The following is a 23,323-nucleotide window of genomic DNA, read 5'->3' as shown; positions in this document are numbered from 1 at the left end:
TTCTGTATTAGATATCATTGTCAACAACAGTTCATCTGCATGAAGTCAGATTCTCAGAATGTGAGGAAATAAATTTTGAAACGTCACTGCTGATTTTTAACAAATCTAAAGGTCCCAAAGCTTAAACACATGTAGCAACATTTGACCCGTAACTAAAATCAGCTTCTCCTCAAAAGTAAACAACTGCATGACTGTCTTTATACAAGACAGTCTAAGAAAAAAGGTTTAAACAGGCGTGCCCATTCACTCCAGTGATCTTTTTCTCTCCGGACAAAGACACATAACTATGATGAATAATTTACTGAAGGGACAGGACCAGATTAACCAGTCTGATAGATGACTAGCTGCTTTGTCTTCTCTTGTCTGATAAAGTGGATCTGCATTTAGCTCTCTCTGGGCAGTTTAACCACTGCAGAGTATATTTATTGAAAAGAGACCAACAGGATGCTTTAAAAGCTTGTAACTGATTATGTTCAGATATTTAACAGCAACAATGTGTCCCCTCTGACTGTGCCTGCCTTCACTTGGAGGTGGATTTAATAAGAGAAAGTAGCTCAAATCAGAAAGTTATTTAAATGGAGAATGTACATGTCCCTATAGGTCCTAATGTATCAGGGTTCTACTCCTCTATAGTAGGTGTGAATACAAATTGCATTTTGGTTAAAGATCAGGGGTTACGCCATGGGATTTCTCCACTGTGTTCATTACTGGTGAGAGGAGATTAACCAGTTTGACAGATGAGCAGATGTTTTGTCTTGTCGTCTCTCTTGATAAAGTGGAAACATGCATCAGTGCTAAGCAGGTTTAAGAGTACTTAACACCAGCTGTATGTATTGGCTGGAGATCAAAGGTGAAGGCAAGGGACTTGTGCAGTGGATAAGTCATCCTTCTGCCAATCCTAATTTTCAGAGTATCTGATTTATCTAACTCTATTGAACATTACTGTTATTGTGGAATACCTACATACTATATAGACACCATTGCAAATTTATTAGGTATACTAAGCTTTATGAGTGTCGTCATAAAAGTTGTAATGTTCTGTTTTTGTAGAAACTGTTTGAGACACGTTGATTCAGTGTTCTGATCATATATTATTAGGATGTAGTTTATGGCGCTGTTGAATTTAAGTTTTGCTGTTGAGTTTAACAAAACCAACAAAAACTTTAGAGCCTTCATGAAGGCAGAAATAAACTGAGTGCATGTTTGTCATATGTGACTTAATGTTGACATTAATATGATTAATTAATGATATTAATTAATATATAATTAATTAATTAATTGAATTTAAATGTTATGTAAATCATTAAGTTGGTAGGTTTTACACATCATTCAATATCATTAATAATTTTTCAACACTTAAGACAATAAAGAAAGTCAAGCCTTGTCTCACAAAATATATTTCTGGGTCTGCATATTTTTTCACAAATATCCATGTTGACTCTGGAGAGTGTAAAGCAAATACAAGTATGAGTTTTCATGTTTATGAAGAAGTAAAAACTGGGACATAATGCCACTCTGAAAACAAATCAACTGACTAACTGATCCTTTGAGATCAAATAGAAAAAAAAAACAAAACAAAACGCCTACAACAGCACAGAGAAACCACACAGAACATTTAACACTTTCTGTTCGTCAGAGGTTTGAAAAGCAACTGTTTGTATCATGCCTGTGTTGTTTGTCTCATCTGGTTGGCAAGCATCAAGACACCAAAGGGGTTTATGGTAATTGTTCATCTGTATTGTTATTAATGTTACATAATTTCTCTGTTGTTGCCTTGTGGTTACATTTCATTACTGACTGAAGGTGTGTGTTTTGCATTTTGTCAGTAGAAGTAGTAGTTTAAGAAATGTAATGAAAACATATGCAGTGTCTACATACACATGTCTACAAAGTTACTGTTGAACATCCAACCTTATGATTTTTTTTTTATATGGACATTTTCACATGTATATGAAATTCTTTCAGTGCTAGATATTTATCCTATAACACTTGGAAAAAAGAATTAATTGTTCATCTCAGTTGTGGAGGGGGAGACATGGTTAACTTCCTGCATTTTCTACAGTTGAAGATCATACATGGAAAACATCTTACTAAATCAAAATGGCCCAGAAATTGCATCCATTAATCGCAATTTTTGGTGTTTCATAAAATCTCTTCCATTTCTCACTCTTCTCTTTTCTCACTGTAAAACAAAGATTTGATCACAGTATTTTGTTTGAAATCTGCTACACCTCCCACTTCCTTCTAAAGGGCTGAATGCAGGCATATAAGTTCTGTATTAAGGTATGAAAAAACATGAACTTATCATTTGGGGCGAATAAAATCTGCAGAACAAAAAGAATCACTTAAGAGTTGGAGTGAGTGATTAGCTTTCCATCTGACATTTGATCTGCTCTTTTACGCTTCACAGGAGAAGGAGCTCATTTGCAGACTGGAGAGATGGATATGGAGATACGATGGCCCAGCCTGCCTGAGACCAGAATGGGAGAGGTGGGACATTTACCACAAATTGTGATCTGGTCGTGCACACACACTCTCTCACATACACAGCTGTCTAAACAAGGAATAGGGGCTCTTTTGCACAAGACTTTTAAGATGGAAAATTAACATCTGCTGCTTTTGTGCTTGATGTTTTGTGTGTGTTTTTGTGTGTAAGTTTAAGTTTGGCTAAGTGGCCGGCTGATGGAAGATGACTGGAAACAGCCATGCTGCACTTTCAGTTTCCGCTCAGTGAACACACAGATGCACACAGGCTCTCACGCACCACACTGAAGAAAGTCTGTTAATTAAATTTGTGTGGCTGTCAGACAAAAGCTTCACAGGTCTGGATTCAATTTGGGTTTTTCAATTGAAAGAATCAAAATCACAGCACTGACCCAGCCCCAAGGATTGGTCTCTGCAGTTTACTCTAAAACACTTACCTACTGTACTGACTAACTGTGAAAGGCAACCCTATCCACAAGTGACTCCAAGCTGAAGTAGAAACTCATCTGGCACAACATGAAAACCCAATACCCCAATTATCACATTAATATTCACTGAGATATTTTATATATTTCACCCCACTCATCACCCTGTGCGCACAAAATCATTAAGTATAGAGATGTTTTAAAACACACTGTGCAAACCAATTCCTTACACACAAGCAGTCTTATTACTTAAAGTGTGCCACATTTTCAAAAATATGTTCATTTGACTTTTTGCTGTAAGTTAAAAATTGATTTCACTCTTATGTTGGTACAGAAAAGTAGCTAGAGTTAGCGTTAGGTTAGCTTAGCTTAGCATAAAAACTGGAAACGGGTAAAAGCTAGCCTTGCTCTGTCCAAAGGTAACACGGTATGCCTAACAGCACCTCTAAAGTTAACTAAATCACAGTTACCATGTTTGTGTAATGTGTAGGAAAACCAAAGGCAATCAGTGGAGACGTAAGGAAGCCACGCCTCCTGAACAGTCTGACAACAAACAGCAAAATGTCATTTTTACTCTTCAGCTTTTCCACAGATTGTATGGCTGTCCTGTCTTTGAGCTAAGCTAAGCTAACCTGCTATTGACTCAAGCTTCATAATTACTGTACAGTTGTGAAAGTGGCATCAGTCCTCTGACTCCCAAAATGTCAAACTATTTCTTTAATTTCAACTCCACCATAGTCTCTTGCTAGCTGGCCTTGTAACCTGTACAGTAAAAAGAAAACCTCCCTATTGTGTGAAAACTACAAACAGCATCATGCATGCAAATAAATAAACAAATAAAATCCTCATTGTAGATGACCTGATTTTAACTTAGGTAAATATCTAAAATACCACCATTTGTTTTCTCTGTGGTTTAAACTTGTAACCATTTAAAATTACGCCTCAAAAGAGGAAATTTTCCATCTGACTACAGTAAGCCATCACGTTCAGTAGCTTTGTTTTCATGCCTGCAGTAACACCACAATTGCCAGAAGACTGAGTGAGACAAACACAAAATTAAAACGTATCAATGAACCTCTTACATTTGAACATGTCGCTCTTGCAGGTGTTCCAACAAAGTGACAGAAAAACACGAGCTGCTGCAATCAATCACATGAGCAACGTGATTACACTTAAATAACTGTGATGAAGGTGTAAACATGTTGTGACTGGTCTTTATTAAACGCAGCCAACTCTGAGTATTCCAGTGAGGTTGCTGTGGTAACACTGAGGGAATAATCTCTTAATGTGAGGTTTAAGTGAGTCCTGCAACCACATTTTTTCACCTATATTCTACAAGTAGGTCTACGGTACATCAGGCATCACTCACACTCAACACTATAAACATGTAAACTTACTTGCTGCTCTGTCACTCCACCCTCATCTGTAGTTTTGCTAAATGCTTCATCAGCTGCTGTTATTAGCTGCTGTTATTAGCTACTTTACAGTTCCTGGCTCTTGGTATCAGGCCAGGATACTTATAGTATTGACCATTAAGACTGTGTGATGAATGGATGGATTGCACTTTAGCTAATTAATCTGAGCTGCTGCTGCAGTTGCACTCACTGTCAGTCAAACCTATATGAGAGTGTTCAACTAAAATGTAATGAGAAGCCGTGGGAGGAGAGGTTCAGGGGAGAGGAAGAGGAGGAGGGGGTTTAGATTTGTTGTTCCTAAGAAGTTTGCAATTTGGCTTGCTTTGTTTGCAAGCATTTGCAATTAAATACATTTCCTGATGATTTTGTTTGGCTTTATATACTGCACGTTCATATTTTTGCACTGATTATAAACAGGCACTGTATATGTGAGAACATTTGTAGGGCATCCGCAAACTCAAAATAGCTCACAGGTGCTGGTGTGCTACATGTAGCTTCCTTAGTGAGGGTCACACGACTTGAATATGGTAACAGAGCCTTCTCTCAGTGTTTTACCTCCCCGATAAAAGTAAAAATTAACTACTACATGTTTCCTATTTTTGTATTTTGGCCAAGATATTTCTCAGCCCTGCAATAAATATCTCACTCCCCAAAATGTGTAATTGCTGCAGTTCAAAGGGAAACAATCACAGACACTGAGCAAGCAGAGTCATCACTACATTATTCTCATATTAATTAGTGACTACTAACTGCTTCAGAATGTCCAGATCACACACTATTAATCTGATCCAAGCAGCCACCGCACCGGATATCACCATTTCACAAACAACAGATGAACACAATAAAGTCTGAAACTGGGCAGGCCCTGCACAGATTAAGCTCCATTTTAATTCATAAGTGGTCGCCCCCAAGTCATTTTAAAATCAAGCTGAGTTTGCACCAGTTTAGTTGTCTTTAAATGCGCAGTCTGACGGGGGTGGGTCACCAACACCTGAATGACTGTCTGATTGATCAGCTATCTGGCTGTCCAGTTTCTTGCAGTTTAAGCAGTTCAATGGACCGATTCCCCAGAGAAAGTCAAAAGATCTGCTATAAACCGTAGGGAGCTGGCTTTCATTTTATTGACGCAGTATTTTACATCGCTAATTGTAGTCGCGATTGAGACATAAAACTAAGCTTGACTGCAGAACAGGCAGACCATACTGTCTGCATCCTCCAGTCATCTGCATTTGATTTCAAGTGTTGTTGCTTGAAATAATAGCATGTTTCCCTCTAAAGTTTTTCATGCATTTCAGCTTTCCCATTACACACACTGCTGTAAGGATTTAGTCCTATTGTTTGGCATGAAGAACACAGATTTGTTGACCAGGATATAATCAGTTCAAATCTCAGATCCGTTGATAAAAACTTGGGGCAGGAACAACGGCTCGTGCTGTGATTCAGTTGAATGGTCTTGGGTGAGACACAAAGGCCCTCTGTTGTTCAGTGCAGCACTGTGGTTCTACTAGATTCTATGCAAGGGTTTTGCTAGAGAAATACCAGTTTAGTTAAGGTAGGGTGTCTTGCTCAAAGGCACGCAGGCAGGGAAACAGACTGCGTTTCCTTGAGTCATGATCAAATACCACGCACTTGAAAGGACAAGTGAAATTGTCCTGAGTTTTAATATTTACAAATAAAACAAAGAATAACCACAAAAAGAGAAGTTGAACAAGATGCTGTTGGAGAAATGACATCAATGTGGGTTGGACAAAACTTACATAGAGCTGGAAATGAGCAGACTACAGCAGAAATATCAGGTAGGCTTGTAAACCACATTTACTGCAGCTTGGGGGCTTCCCATGTTTTGAATATTTAGGAACCTTTAGTCAGATTTTCATCACTATTGCTGATATCAACTCGTGAACATGTAACTCCATCTCACATAATCTCGCATTACAAAGCTCTGACAGCTGCTAAATAGGAAATAGGAAAAGTTAGGGAGTATGTCAGATAAACATGTTTGATATTATCAACAAGGCACTGAGTACAGTAGTTTACAAATGTGTTAACTCCTACCAGATGAGCTCTGCTGAGGTGGTTTCCCCACTGCTCGTCAGGATGGGTGAATGTGGTGGAAACTGAGCTGATAGTCCTGTGGTAAAACTGTTTCTCAATCCTGTGTCTTAACCCTGAAAAGAGAGAGAGAAAAAATCCCCATTTTAACAAGTCATTTCGCCAGGAATTGAGTCCCCAAAACACATCTATCATAACAAGACAGATTGTTTGTGATGCTTCTGTCATCCTTGTCATAGTATAGCATATGCTGTATAGGTGTTAAATCAAAGGCAACTGGGAACATCATTTTACAAGTGCAACCATCTACCTGGAAACTGCATCAGAAAGAAAGTCAGTCAATTTTTTGAAGTGAGAAATCTGAGAGCTGCTAGTTTTTCTTCTTGCATTTACTTGTTGTCAATGGTGTAAATCAGTCTCTGATTTAATGAGCGAATGAAAGCATCAGCAAGTACAAATTAAGCACTGAAAGTCTGTATGCACATTAACATAATATATGCACCAGTTTCACCAATTCCCCTGCATAAGTGTTAAACATCTGTGTGCCAGTGAACAAGCCCAACATCTACACACAGACATAAACCAGGTTGGTTCTGTCCTTTGTCTCACATCCACTGTACTGTTACATAGTGCCACTGCACACCAGTATACACTGTCAATCATAATATTTTATACTTTTGTGTGTTATTGTGGTAGAACTTGTAGAAATGAGGATGTTAACACATTTTTCAAGTATTATATTGATCGCTGTTGAGACTCTGTTGTGACCTGTAACGTCTGACAAAATTAAAGTTTCAAATAAAATGTTGCCCAAATTCTCTCTTTGATGTTATCATTTTCTATGGTGCAATATGATATCACACTCCTCTCAGCTGACTCATAAACGTCTCCGTATGAATGGTGCAAAGTTTGTGTGGAGGTACACACACACGCACACAGCACAATCTTATTGAGAAATACCCGTTTCCGTGCGGAAATAGCTGCATGCATTCTACATGTGCGTACACACCAGCCATATATCTGAGAACCTCTGCTAAACTCCATCTGCAGCTGAAAAATGAACATTTTCTCACAGAGAACTGAACTGACCCCGTTTTCACTGCTGCAAAGACTGCGTTTTTTCTGAGATACCAGGATGCCCTCATCGCAGGAATCAATCGTCTTTCACGTGTTAACCACTGAAAGATGCTGGATGACTACACTTTGTTTCATAATTAAATGAAACATATATTACAAATACGTCTAACTTTTGTACATCATCAGTCTATCCAATAAAATACTATACTGAAAGTCACACAGTCCTTGAAATTAGTTACATTAATAACAAAAATTGCAAAAAAAAAAAAAAAAAAAACACCCGGAATACAAAGAAATCCAGTAACAAAATAATTCCTGGAAAAAAAAAATACATCTGAATGTGCACCTCTTGACTTATGCCAAGTTGTAGTCCAGGAGAACAAAGCTTAACTCTCTTCCTTTTCTACATGTTTCATGGGAACCCTGGTTTTAGTCTGTGCCTCTTGTGATTCTTTTTTTGTAATGTTTCTCACAGTAAAGCTCACTCACCATTCACATGTGTTAGTGTATTATTTGACACGAGGCAGTGTCTGAAAAGTCGTCCCACACAGCAGGCAGATGCAAAGAGGCCTTTGTGTGGGCAGCGTTTTGACTAAACCTGAAGCCTGTTTATGCATGTGTGTGAAGCAGACAGAGAGAGGAGGTGAAACAAGATCTAATGTGGGTGGTCAACTTTTGATCTAGCCTTATCTCTTATCTTTCATTTTCGATGGATATTTATTTAAATTCATATCTGTGTTATTTGTGTGATTTTATACCTTTCCCTCATTACTCTCCATCTTACATTTTGCTAGGTTGCAGTGACAATTTTTGCTCAAGGATTCATAATGATGATCAAATATCACTATTAAATCATTCCCTGACTCTGCAGACACTGCCTTACAATTAATTGGTTGTCATTAGTGATGAAAATCACAAATTCTTTGCTACCACAACTCTTAATTTACATTCACTATCCTTTAAAGTGTTTATTGACATTTCTGCTTGACATTAACAGAATATGCTCTAGATACTTAAAGCTACCTGATTCCACAGTTTGTTTCTGTTAAATTCTCTGTACAGTTTGTATCTTTTATACCTGGAAAATGAACTTGGGGGATTAAACTAGGCTTGAATGTCAAGTTTTCTTCTTCTCGTCTTTCTTTTCTGTCTCATTCTTTCTCTTTCTCCATCTGTTTCCTTTCTTCCCACACTGATGCAACAGTCAGTCAAGCTAAAGAAACAACAATTCTGCCTGGGGGTCACTGTCTGCATCAGCACACACTGTACATCAGAGTTACTCTAATGAGTAATCCAACCCCACTCAGACTTTCCAACAAAACCTTATCCTCACAGAACTGAGTTCTTATCTGAAAGGCAGCCTTGGCTTAGAGAACAAATACAACCAGAGTCACATTTTAGTGGAAAACCCACAAAATCATTACTCAAAGGGTGACTCATGATGACCGCAGGAGAGAAAATCAAGCAAACTATTGTTCACACTAAAGTGTACAACATCCCATTTCCTATTCCTATTTCCTATTTCTTGTTCTTCCTTGCCTGGTTTCCAGTGTGTACATTGTCTCAAATCACACTGTGTCACTGATATGCTTGTGGTATAGTTAAAGTTATTACTACTTCATTACATTGAATGATAAGAATAACTTCTGTTTTAACAGCTAATTGGTTTGGCCTCTCCCTCTTATGAAATACAGCTCTAACAGGAGTATGAAAGTAGGTTAACAATAATAACATAATTACCACTATAGCATTAGGACTACTATGACTACTGTTGTTACCACTATACTCCAACCACCACTACTAACACTACTATTTCTTCATTGAGGACAGTACACAGTCACAGTGCAACAAAAAACATGCCATAACAAACACAACATAAAAATGCAAATACATTCGTCTGATGTTCTTATAGCCCTGAGTCTTCAGGGTAACAGGGTATACACAATGACACAAAACATTATACAACAGAACTAGTGCTGGGCAAGTTACTTGAGAGATGTAATCAATTATAGATAAACAATTAGAAAACTTTATGTTGTAGTTTACTAGCCTTCTTTACGTAGCTCTCATGGTGAAGGCGCAGGGCTCACAACACCATGCTACCCAAAAGCTGTTTCCCCATCAACCACCATTATAAAAGAGACATCTGTAAAACCTTTGACAGGATACCTGAAGTGCAGGTAAGGCCAAGGGTTAGGGGTTAGTGCAGTGGGCTGCGCAACATGGAAGCCAGAAAACTTTTTTGGCTTATGTGCTAGGTGAGCAGTTTTGCTTCAAGTGATCCAATACTAGATCCATGGCTCACACACCCTCCTACTCTGAACAAAACCCACTGATTCATAAATGTAGGATCACCAGTGGCTATCACCATGCTCCACACATCATCTAGCCCCTTCATCAAGCAGTAATACATCCCTTCTTCAAACTCCCAGCAAAACAGCAAACAAGCTATCCCTGTATATTCTACATGACCCTGATCTGTGGTGTTCATTTGGAAACTACATGAGGCTTTCCTGTGATCACAATCTGCAGAGCCAAAAGTTCATCAAAATCTTGTCACATACCTTTCACACATATAAAATTTGAAACGTGACATTAACTTCCACACATAAACACTGGGTTCGTCAACAGGGCCATGTAATCTGTTTAATATGACTCACAGCACATAGAACGATAGAGCTGCATCACTGCATTTGTTGATATTCCAGCCACTTTTTCAGTGAGTAATGAACCAGTGAGGAGTGTTGTTAAACTGGATTGTACTGTCCGGTTATTTTATCTACCCCACCTTCTGTGCACAGAACCACCTTATCATGTAAAGTAGTCCAATGCAACAATAACACAAACAACAGCTTTGCAAATGACCATACAGCTGAGTTAACCTCCTTGACAAAGTTACAACACCAACAAAGTGTAAAAGCTTCACAAGGGAGGAATATAACACGGACATAACAAGTATGACTCAGCTATACTGTACATGAAGCTAGGGTAATTAGCTTAGCTTAACATAAAGAGTGGAAGTATGAGAATGAGAGTGGAGAATGTTAGCTCCACCTAACACGGCTCTCTCCAGAAGTAAATAATCCAGAATAGTCCTGTTCATAACCCCCCACTACACTGAGATTTATTTATTTTATTTTTTTTACAGAATAAACAGACAAGATAAAAGATATTAATTAGTGAGCTTTAGACCGAGTCATGCTAGCTGTTTCCCCCTGTTTAAATTTATGGTTTTATTGGATGGAATGCCATGAAATTTGGTACAGGCATTCATTAAAAATGCCAATACTACTATTACTATTACTATTTGCAAATGCAACTATAGTACAAATGTTTACTGATATGTAGTAATGGCACAATTTAAAAATAGTGATATAGGCTAAAGTTGTGCAGTACAACTTTAACAACTTTATTTATTGTAATACAACACAGCATCATATTTTATTTGTATTACAGTGTTAATCTGCAAAGTTACTAGCTCTACTGAAGTCAAAAATACAATATAGTATACCATTAAATATACTGTGTTACTGTCCATGAGGCTGAATGTTTCTGGTTTGTCATGAGTCATGCCATATCATGGGTTCACGTTGTGTTACAAAAGAAATTACCCAGAAATTTGACAGTAATCATTCGAATCTGATCTAGTTCAAACAGGGATGGAGTAAAGACAAGACATTTTACAAATCATCACTTCTTGATTTACAGAATGTCATAACCTGGCGTTTATGCCATTACAGCCTCCATTTTTCATGCAAGAAAAGAGAAGCTAGTGGGAGAGGAAAATTACAGAGCTCAACTGTGTAGCATCTGTATTATCAGTGGACCTCTGTCCTCATCATTTTGGCAGGATTTTCAGCTTTCCAAATTACAGACACTACTAATTTACATGATCGGAAATTGGCAGAAAATCTCCACAGTGGATGTCTCCATATAACTATAGGCACAGATATTTATGGTTTGACCTGGTTCAGTGGTATCTGAGATAAAGTTTGGCTTCATTGCATTTGAGAAACTTTAGGTTAAAACTAGCAGTCACAGACAATCAGAGGCACCAACAATAGGTGTAAGAGGCATCTACCACTGCATCCTATACATAATAAATTCAAATGCTGCACTGAAAAGTAACACAGATGTGTGTGTTACTTCCAAAGAAGACACATCCTTTTCAACAGTAAACTGAGGCTGTGAGTGAGCAGAGGCCTCCAGTAAAAATAGCATGTTGGCTGGTAAACAAAGCGGCTTCAAAAAGGAAGTGAGAGGTTTAATATCAGTGAGTTGCTGAGGCAGCGGAGTACAGGGAAAATCCAGAGTCAATACGTTTCAATTCTCAGTACATGGCCTTCTGTAGCATATTTACATTTAGCTGAAGTTCCTATACAGGTCAATGTCTACAGCAGCAGAGTGATTCCTAGAACAAAAGCACTGCATGGAGACAGCAAGAAACAGTGAGCCACTGTGACTAAGCAAAAGATGTGACTGATATTCCTGGGAAACACTACTGAAAACAAAAATTTATCTATATGCTGCTAATTTTTACTCTTTACTTAATACTCATTGCCTGTAGATATGCTGCCAATATTATTATCCTGACGAACCTTTGGACTTGGCCACAGTAACATACACAGAGCTGAACTGAGAAAGTGAAATGGAATTGGGTCAAAGACAACATATTAAGTTCTCAGATTACACAACAAAATATATTGTTTGTCCATGCCCTCTAGAACAGAACACATTTTCTGATCTGACACCCTTTCTGCAGGAATTGTAATTTACCTGTCCCTTTCAAAACTCTTAATAAATCTGTTTTATGAAGTGACAACACTATGGTTCAGGGTCAGTCAGATTTAGGCACAGATATGATCTAGTTAGGTTGAGGGAAAGATCATAACGTAGGTTAAAATAAGTACTCATAAGGTTACGGAAATAATCATTATTTGGGTCAACATGACTATTTTAAGCTTAGAGAACAATCATGATAATGGTTTAAAAAACATGACATACCAAAACATGGTAGCTGTTAAATGGAAACAAACCACATTCTCACGTGTTAGAGTCCAATCTTTGGTTGACCTTGACCTCCCAACACAAACCTTCACGCTCTGTATGGCCATGATCACATCAACAGTCACTCTGTTGATGTGGCGGAAATGAGCGGATGCAATGGAAATGGGGTGGGGGTCATCCAAAATGACTGCGTTGTACAGCAAAAAAGTTGAATCTAATTCAACTATTCATTGCTCAAATGCAATGTAACGTCATCTAGCAAGATGCTGCATTGACCAATTGCGTACATGCAAGCGTACATTTCTGGTGGATTATTCTAACGTGAACACTGTATTTTTGCCGTTCGCTTTAAGACTGTTGCAGTGAAAGATGAAACAGTTGCTGCTGTGATAACTCTCCATAGTTCCACAGTACACAAAACAACGTGATGTATGAAGCAGAGCTCGGCGTCAATGCAGTCATATAATGTCACCTGACTTCCTCCTTTACATTACTTTGTATACAAATGTGTCGTTCTGGGGCCCTTGCTGAAATGGCTGATGCTGTCATGTTGTTCCTCTAGGCCACTCATGTTGTCCATGCTAAATTTAGGTTAAATTTTGAGCCACCAATCATTTTATGTCACTGGTTTTTAGTGTCTCTCACAGATATTTTAACTTAAAGGTACTCAAATTTAACTGAAATACTACACTTCCATAAGATTGCGGGATTTGTGAGAATTGGTAAAGATTAAATGAAAATGAAATGAAATCCTACAATGTGTTAGCTTTAGTTCCTAGTATGGTCAACCTCAAAAACATATTTGGATCCCACATTTCCCATACTACAGCTCAATAGTGTCTTTTCACTAGACCCTTTCTGCTGCCTGTCAAATGTCCACGTTCCACACTCCCATGTCCATAATATAGGCTTTCTGTTACAAATTTGTGGTCTCTATCTCTTAGATTATTTTCTAAGACTTGACGAAGCTTGAGCCACAAAAGATATTATATAACTGTGTAATAACAATAAAGTGAATTTTTAGTTTGTGTTTTTAAACAAACTATAGCAAACTAGTTCTACCTTGCACTGTCTAGAAAACTCAAAAACTCCTTTGCAGACCTATCTAGCATTAACACCGTGTCAAGAATTCAAAAATTATCCCAAACACTGTTAACAACAGCAAATTCCAGGAACAAAACAACCATCCAGCCAAATCTTGGTCCCTAGGATCAGTTGTTATCCTTTGGAAAAATACACGACTGAGGAAATTTTGAGGTATGGCACTGGACTAAAACATATCCACTCTAGAAATTTACTATACATGTTGGTAGTGTGCAAGTTTGCACTCATTAAAACACCTTTGTGTGTTTATTTACAATATTAAGAGAGATGTAGCCAAGTTTATAAGACTGAACCATTAACACTTGAATAAAATATGTTCAAAAAAACATCGAGATAATAAGTTGAATGAAGCAAAAGTGCTAGGTGTAAGCTTCATTTCATGTTAAAGTCTTATTATAAAATGGATAGTTACGGTCCTTGATTGTGATTGGTTTAGCCGTGTTCGAACTTGTTGTAAAATACATTAAAACACCGCCACATTACATCAGTATTACTGCACTATTCATTCATTCATTCATTCATTCAACAAGTTGAATGCTTTACTGGAAAAATAACTGTTGCTGCCACCCAACAAACAGACCGTTAATCTCTTTCCAAAGCGGACAAATTACACCGACCATTTACGGTAAGTTAACAATGTTAAATCATGTCAGTGTGATAAATGCGAATTGTCCTCTCAGTCTTACTGATACCCAAACTACGAGAAAAGATGCCGCCTAGCTTTTGGCGCAGAGCAATTTAAAAAATGCACTTGTCCATAGTCGTACCAGTAAAGAAGAGTGCTAACATGAACTGAACACTACTTCAACAGTTGCACAATTACTAATCCACAAAAGAACATCTTCTGTCCTTTTAAGACAGAGAAGGTCAACATGCAGATGGAAATAAAATATCTTAGTGGTAGAGAGTCCTTCCCAGCACACTGTTTAACACAATTTCTATAACATAGTATACATGTATTTGCTTGTGTGGCAGGGCAGAAAGACACAAATTGCGTATTTATTGTAAAATTAGTGAGATGCTAGGTTTGGGATTCTGTTTCCTTCCTGCTTGTGTAAAAAAACAATTGCACAGATATTCAAACTGAGTTTATAATCTCTTATTATTTAGAGGCTGCAGGGACTGGAGCTAACAGCAGCAGTGAGGTCACATAAAGTGTATTTTTTTTTCCTGGAAACTGGGACAAAACTAATAAGAAGGAAGGAACAGGAAAAGTCACATTTAATGTATATCTGTCGATAATGACAGGATTTTTACCAAATATCACCCTACATTAAGCAATGTATTCATCCATACCTGTATGACATCAGTCAACCATGCTATATTATGGTGCTCTCATGGTTACTACTAGATTACACAGGTTGTTAACGTCATAGCCTGTCATCAGAGCCACTTTACAGTCTTGTCTGTCAACAATCTATAATTTACTGACTCAATGTAGAATATCAACCCCGATCGCAAACACACAATCTCTGAATTGTTGGAAAGAGTTCTGTAAATTCTGGTAGAATGAATATGTTAATAATTCATAATGGTTCCAAGTTGGTAATGCAAGTTATTAAAAAATGTTTTTTAACTGTAACTGTACTATTTATCTTAACAACCCACCAAGATTTTAAATATACTGAGACTTCCTAAACATGTGGATGACTCAAATTTGATTAGAAAAAAATCCAGAAGCAAATAAGCTTCTGAGGATTCCTATTGTTCCAAATAAATTATGGACATTACAACATGTGCTGGCGATCGTTGGTTGCTGCCCTACATGCCACTGGGCATGAAGGGCGCCAAGAAGAGGACATGTGCTGACATGAGCTTATGAATACAACAGGCCAATTTATGTGGTAACAGGTAACCAGCTGTGGAGGGAGGACTGCAGTCTTGCACTTAGAAATTGTAATAGGCATATAATACACTATATTTTGCATAAGTAAACATGCTTAAAATCTTTTTCAACCTCTGATACTCATGGATATTTGACATAAACTTGCTTTGGAATAACACTATTCACAGTAAATAGAGTGAAAATAGTTATTTCCACCTTTGTAAGTGACACTACTCAAAGTAAATAATTTGAAAAAATGACAGAAAACGATTCTGTGTGCGTATGGATTACGTTGTCATTCCTAGGGTTAGATGACATACAAAGAAAAATACCCACTATAAAGTCCTGTGCATCATTATTAGGTTCCTAATTAGGTCTAGGTTCTGTAATTCTCATGATGGACCAAATCATGACAAAAGTCTATTTTATTTTTAAGGGTGCAAGAGTCAGAACTCACGTGGTTGGGCCAATTTTCAGCTTAAGAAAAAGTGTAAACAACAACAACAAAAATACTATTGAAAAGTATGCACCCGTGGTTTTTACCCAACAACAGGTACCATACATCAGGCAGGATATGGTAAGGCTTTATGTTTACTTTAAACTCATTCACACCTACTTAAAAAAAAAAAAAGTTCACACTCATATTCTGATGTATAGAATGGAATGGAAAAAAAAGAAAGAAAAAAGTGATAAATATCTACATGTGTGCCATTTGTGCCAATTTCAGTTTGAAGAGGCTGAACTTATTCAGAGACACACCCACCCAGATGACACAGGAAAGGCTCAAAAAGGCTGACAGGTGGTAGCGCCTGAGCATTTAAAAACTCTTTTTTTTTTTTCATTTCAAACTACCTCTGTCATAATTTCACTATCCACTGTGTCTACTAAGCTAAAAAACTTGGTCAATTAATTCATAAATAGGTTCTCTCATGAAATTCCAGGGCCAAACTTGGCAATAGACTGTGGTAATAGACAGGCACACACCAGAGAGTGTTTGATGTATCAACACTAATCTCCATCGCATCCATTTTCCTCAGGATGTGAAGTGCTGATGCTATGAGATGGAGAGAAGTGAGGCATTAATACAACTGGGTGATTTTGATATTTAAAAATTGTTCATTTCTTTCCAGCTCTGCACCACTACAAGCTTTTGAAACGTCATCAATTTAAATTAAACATTATGAACAGTTGTGAAACGGAATATAATACAGCTCAAAGATATTAGGCACAAAGCTCTCATAGCAGCACAGTCAGCTCACTGTCGACAGAGCAGTTCTTGTTTTCCTCTCATCTTCCTATTGTTCATTTTGTTTTCACATGCATACGCCACAAAATAAAAATATTTATAAATCATGTTTACTATACTCTCTCCCAATCAGCCTCAATGAGCACAGGAAACAAGTGGCAACTTCTACAGCAGTCAGTAAAAGTAAATGTTATTGTTCCAACTTCTATTAATCGCAGCCGATAAGATGATATATGAATAAAAGCAGGACTGGTTCTGCAGCTGCAGTCTGTAAACACAGAGAGAATATCAAAGTTAGAACACGATAAGAGCTGAAAAGCCATCTAGAGTGGTGGTGTGGGGCATACAGTACAGGAAATATATGAAAAAAAAAAAAGAAAAATTTTAACCAGTGAGGTTCTTTAACGCACATGTTTTGTTTACATTTATATAACTTCCTCTGTTTGGGGGTGTAAAAATTAAAACTGGTTGATTTTGCAATTAACGCTTGCTTTTCTTTTTTCTGACCTTGCTAAAACTCCATATGTTCAAAAGTACTCAAGTGGCAACCCTTCCTTTTGCCACAACTGCACATGTTGTATGAAGAATGTCAACAAAAACATATGTATAAATATGTAATCAGAACAAAACCATTAACATGATATGATGTAACTATTTAAATAAATGTAACTTTTAGAATTAAAAGTCAACAACATGTTGGTTAAGCTAAAAACAATGCTGTGTCTCTTAGTTCCTGAAAAGTTAACTTCTGGGAGAGCTGAGGATTTTACTTGACGTCAACAGAGCATCACATCTGTGTCGAGTGAGTCTTACAGTGCAAAACAGTGTCTCTATGTGCTGCAGTAATGTAGGTGGTTATCTTAAACAAAGCATGAAATCTTGTCATGTGCCTCAAACAACGATAAACAGTCTCTGATTTGAATGTGTAAATGTCAACTGGGACAGATGATGAGCAGCAAGAAGAGGGAACAAGCTCTTTTCACATGTGCTTGCAAATAAATACACACACACACATATTAGCACAAACCATATGGTGACACCATACTGTACTCACAGCTGTACACATAAATACACACATGCACAGATGGGAGATAAATGTAAAGAGAAACCAACATAAAGTGTCTTAGTTAGGCCACTGCAAGCCTCTAGACCAGCTTCAGTGCTGCTTAGTATATATTCTCCAATTCTATGTAAACCTACTGGGAGACTGAACACCTTTATTCTAAATGATTTTCCCTCATTTGGTGTTTTGATGGTGGTGGTGGAGAGCACAGCTTAAAAAAGTCAGTCCACAGTCTTGTAGAGATGATCTGTATTTGATGTGGTTGCAAACTGCTGTTTAGTATGGGTAAATAACCCAACAGTAATTTAAACACACCAACACCAACAATGGGTCAAAACGAAGTTAACCCAACACTGTATGAGTTAATATTGATGTAAACTGGATCATTTATTAAACCACTGATTTTAGTGTGTTCGTCAGTGTGTTCATGCAGGTCCTTTAATTTCTCCCCCATCTGTATCTGCAGATAAACAGGGACACACACAACCTACCAAACTACATGCAGAAACAAACACACACATAAGGCATACGGGCACGCACATAATAATAAATAAAACATGCATACTCATACGCATGCACAAACACAGCCTACATATTCACAAAGACAAATAATACACATAAACACACACAGGCAGAAATATGTGTAATAAGTACAGATGCACATACACCTACACTATACACACTTATCTTGCATGTGGACAAAGACACAGTATACAAAATGGCACACTCACACTCATAGATAATAATATTGAAATGTACACATTCACAAACACATGCACTAATGGCCATAAATTCACATGCACCGTAGCATAGTGTATATGCGTAATGAGTACATACACATATGCATACATACTGTACTGCATGTGGTCACATGTAAACGACACATGTAAAGGACACACACTCACACTAACAAAACTACATGCATGTACTTCCAGAGCTGTGAACATACTGTGAAAATAAATGCAGACAAATACTATTTTTACACACACACACATACGAGCACATGTGATTGCTGATGTGCACAAAATAAAGGTAGACATTCACAAAAACATATATAGAAGTAGACATATGTTCTCACACAGAGTAGTAGTAATATTATATATGTAAGTAGAACATATTGTCTAAACACAAAGACACAATGACAAAAATCTACACCTGTGCACATTCATAGTATGAATATACACACACACTCACTTAACTCCAGATATAGACACACTGTCACATATGCACTTACACAAAAACTTACACAAAAAACAAACAAACAAAAAAAAAAAAACATGTGCACACCAACAAATGTATGTTAATGCACACAAATACATATACGTAGGACTGGAGAAGTACACACACTGTCAGAAATAAAACACACCCATACACACATAAACACATGATCACACACACACGCACAGTAGCAGTGATAATACTATAAGCACACAGTCATATAATTGCACACATCCTGTAAACACAGACAAGTAGCTTGCAAATGGACAAAGACGTAAGAATAAGACACAAAACAAATGTAAAAAGACAAACACACACTACTAAAAATATGCATATGTTCACACACAGGTGTACACATACTGTGTAGACGAATGTAGGCAAGTACTGCCTACGTACACACAGTCTGAAATAAATGTAAATATTCACAAACACACACAGAAGTAGACATATGTTTACACACATCACAGTAGTATTAGTAATAAAAACTATATTAATATTGGCTCATAAAAAAGACACACACAGAACTGTACACACACTGTACAGATAAATGCATACAAACACTACATACACACACCTAAAGCAGCCGGGAATAAATCACCACAAAAAGAATAACACACACAAGTGTGTTTTTAATGTACTGTATACACATGCACACAAATATACACTACCATGCATACATGAACATGAGATCTACTGTACACACAGGTCAATACTAATTTACTGTTCACACATATGCACAGACCAACACATTAAAGTAGCTGTGTGTAAATACACACACTCACAGACACACTCATGCACACACCGAACACGTTAGTGAGGTGATTAGTCAAACAGTCACTGATGGCAACAAAGTGATGCCACCCACGGACTCTGAGCTCGCAACACTGCCTAACTGAAACCATAAACATGTTTATATTTACTTATTGTCTCATTTTAGATCATGGACACTGAATATACAATGTCTGACATTCAAAATCTCAAAGTACCCACTGCATACAAGCATCTTCAGGAAACTCCCATAGGAGAATCATTAGGGTAATAACTGGGGCTTTGGATTAAAGTGGGCAACAGAAACAGCTACTAGAGTTGAATGTAAAATACAGTATCTACTGTAAATTATGCTGTAAGTAATTTCCCTGAACAACAACATCAACAAAACAAAAACAAAAAATAATACAATACTGAAGGAAACATTTAACAAACCAACTAGGTTATAAGAAAAACAAGAAAAAAGAAAAACAAGTCAAAATAGTTGAAAAGTTCTTTGTATAATTTCCTAAACTGAATTTTAATGATTAAAACGCTGAGCTGCATTGACCTTCATCAGCAGAAGCAAATACAGGTAATACAACTACAGCCAAATCAATAACTGGAGACCACAACTTTCCCATAAAGTCCCTCAAAAAAACATTCATGAATTTAAGTGTAACTACACTGATCACAACTGGGTATCAGTAACGATAAATATTACAAACATCGTACTCACAAGAGATGCTATGAAATAATACGAGTCTCATTTTGAAACTGCTCCTCTCAGTCACAAACCAGAAACTAAATTATCAAACAGACATGTACATGACAGGAGACTTTTAAAAATATGCAAACGCTCGAATAAAAAAGTGACAAGAAAAGAGATGAGTCAAACTGTGTATTTAGATGACTGGGTGATCTTACAAAATTATCACTCTCTGTACCAAACAACAGGATTTATTTATTTTTTCTTTGAACTGGTTGACAAGTGAAGAAACACAGCAAACTGACAATATTCAGCCACCCTCATTTCACTCTTTTTTTTCTTTTCTTCTTTTTTTTAAACATGCATTTGTTGTTGCTGAAAAGGTTAAAAGATTTTTTTTTTTTCCAGTCGAAACTGAGTGGGTTGTCAGAGAACCGAACATTTCACAAGGCAAATTTCCCCTGGTGCTCTGGTAATATTATCACTCCAAAGCATCATAGTTTCAGTATGACTTATGGATTTATTTATAAGAAGAAAACAAGCCTGACACCAATTAACACAAAATACAGTCATAGGTTAGAGTTTATATGTCTTAGGGTTGTTGCTTATATGTTTTAACAGTATATTTTGAATCTGGCATACACCTCAAAAAACAAATTTGACACCAATAAATGTCATGTTACAGTTTCAGTATCTGCTTCAGTCTCAATGACAAATCATTTCAGAGATAAAATTAAAGAGTGTGGCAATGCTCATATTGTGAGACTATTTATTGTTTAATTCAGTTAAATTAGTTTAATTTCAAATCCAGCTTGAAAAAAATCACATCACATTCACAAACTGTAATTAAAATGTCACTGTGGACTTTCATAGTGTCATAAATATTCTTTAAGCTAAGGAAAATGTTTCAGAACATTCAGCCTTTGTTAGTAGGTGATAGATTTAAAAAATCACTCTAAAGCATCATACTTTCATAAATACAGATTGTGCCTAAAAAAGAAAATAACCGTTTGCTATCATTTAACACCACTCCACCCACTGCAGAAGAGTTTATATGTCACCTTTAAAGGATCATCGATCAAAGTAATTCTCATTCTGATTCAGAGTTTCACTATTACTGGTAGTTTTATTTATTAAAAAACACAAACCTGAAGCAAACAAACCACACTTTGTGCACAAGTCCACGTTCAGATAATTACGTTGCATTCTTTGCTACAACATCATCAACAGTTTATCATTGTTTGTCATACTTAGATGCCCCTGGGAACATTCAGGGGCCTGTGACAAAACAGCAGCCAACCTCCGACTACAATTTTCTAGCGTCCGACAAAAACAGTAAACACAAAGTCAAATCAGAAATGAGGTGGACAATTTTTCCCCAGACAGCAGAGACTGCGTTTGTCTCTGTGGGATGTAAACAGCCGTCACTGGAGACGATCGTTCCCCACCGACCTATTTTACAGATCACACCTGAAAAACATGACATAATCCAGCATGACTGTGCCGCCTAAAAATGTAAAAGGGGAGACAGATCAGCTTTACTCTGCGTCTTTTACTATCAAAATTAGTCAGAGAGCAAGGGAGAAGACGTCGAGGCTGGGCTTTGATGCGATCAGGCGCGGTGTGTGTTTCAAAAAGTGAAAAGGAAGCAGAGAGGATGAGAGAACGGTGGGTAGGAGAGCTGAAATCTGCTTTTCCTCTTTCTCTGCCGCTGATATTTTGAAGTTGAAAGAGGGGAGTAAAAATGAAAGCAAGAGGGTCAAGAAAGAAGCAGAGAAGGTAGAGGTAAGGAATAAAGAACAAAATAAAGATTTTCCACACATAAGAGCATTTTGATACTCAGAAATTTCTGCATTTAAATTAACAAAAACAAACTCAAAAACACTCGTTACTCTTATTTAGATTCAGTTGAGAACATGAGCTCAAATTTACTCTCCACCATTTTTGTGTTGTGGATATCTCGAGGTAAAAAGACATCCAGAAAAGAATAGAAGCAGAAAAGAAAGTAAAAAAGAAGGGTGTAGTTGAATTATAAAACGGCTAAAACTATACTGAGAAATAATGTGGGAAGCTTTTGATGTACATATTAAAAAGGTTTGTCATACATTCTGCATTTTATTCACTAGTCATAGTTTAATTTCACTATGAAGCATTAGTTTCTAAAACGTGGGCTCAGTCTGAATCATGTCACCTTTAATGCCTCATCGATCAAAGTAGTTCTCTTTTTGATTCAGTTTCACAGCAAGTGGAGGAAAAGAAAAATCTACTTTTCTCTCTTTTGTGTGTTTCTGAATGTTGTGAAGCAGAAACAACAGGAGAGAAAAGTGAAAGAAAAAAATAACGGTACGAAAGACCCCACCCCACCCCCACTCCCAAACCCCCAACCCCCCCAAAAAAAGAGAGAGAAAAGTAAGACAGAAAGACATGTTGGTTGAATGTGTAGACTTGCTGCAAATAACAGCTCAGACGCAGCAGAGAAACGTGGGAGGTTGTAGAGACAGAGCAAGAGCTCGTAGGAGAGCTGTGGCCTAAAAACAGCCGTCTCCATTTTGAAGTGAGATGTGAAAACGACACCACCATCTGTTGAAAGTGTGAGAGGACACCTAGTTATAACTAGGCCTCACACACCTCCACACTAACTGAATCTGTCTCAAGACAACTGCCCCTTCATGATTATACACATTACTTCACCTGCATGCTAGAATCTGGAGCATTATGTTACCATGTTGCATTGTTTTCCAAAAACTCCTGTAGATCAAATTGTCCTGTAAGTATATACACCGTGATCTGAATGAGCTCTGCATCATACAGGCATTAAGGATTAAATCAAGAGGTTTGAACTTTACTCACTATGACTAATAACACAACCTGGCTGCCTGCAGCTGGTGTAAAATAAGACGAGCTCGGAAAAACTATGTGGAGAAAGTGAATGAATAACTCTTCCTCTAACC

General features: G+C 37.2%; 2 long non-coding RNA genes across 3 annotated transcripts in view; one reads left to right on the top strand and one right to left on the bottom strand.

The window, feature by feature from the left end:
* Window positions 1–6,373, top strand: part of LOC108896251 (uncharacterized) — a 51,183-nt gene extending 44,810 nt beyond the window's left edge. For both annotated transcript variants that reach the window (XR_007814848.1, XR_001963091.2), the window contains exon 4: window positions 2,411–6,373. This is a non-coding gene — a long non-coding RNA (uncharacterized LOC108896251). The remainder of the gene's footprint in view (window positions 1–2,410) is intronic.
* Window positions 1–23,323, bottom strand: part of LOC108896250 (uncharacterized) — an 81,950-nt gene that overhangs the window by 5,939 nt on the left and 52,688 nt on the right. Inside the window, exon 3 of the long non-coding RNA XR_001963088.2 lies at window positions 6,380–6,492. This is a non-coding gene — a long non-coding RNA (uncharacterized LOC108896250). The remainder of the gene's footprint in view (window positions 1–6,379; window positions 6,493–23,323) is intronic.

The sequence above is a fragment of the Lates calcarifer genome, linkage group LG16_LG22 (genome assembly GCF_001640805.2).
Source record: "Lates calcarifer isolate ASB-BC8 linkage group LG16_LG22, TLL_Latcal_v3, whole genome shotgun sequence".
Taxonomy (NCBI): domain Eukaryota; kingdom Metazoa; phylum Chordata; class Actinopteri; family Centropomidae; genus Lates; species Lates calcarifer.
This window is presented reverse-complemented; position numbering and strand designations above follow the sequence as displayed.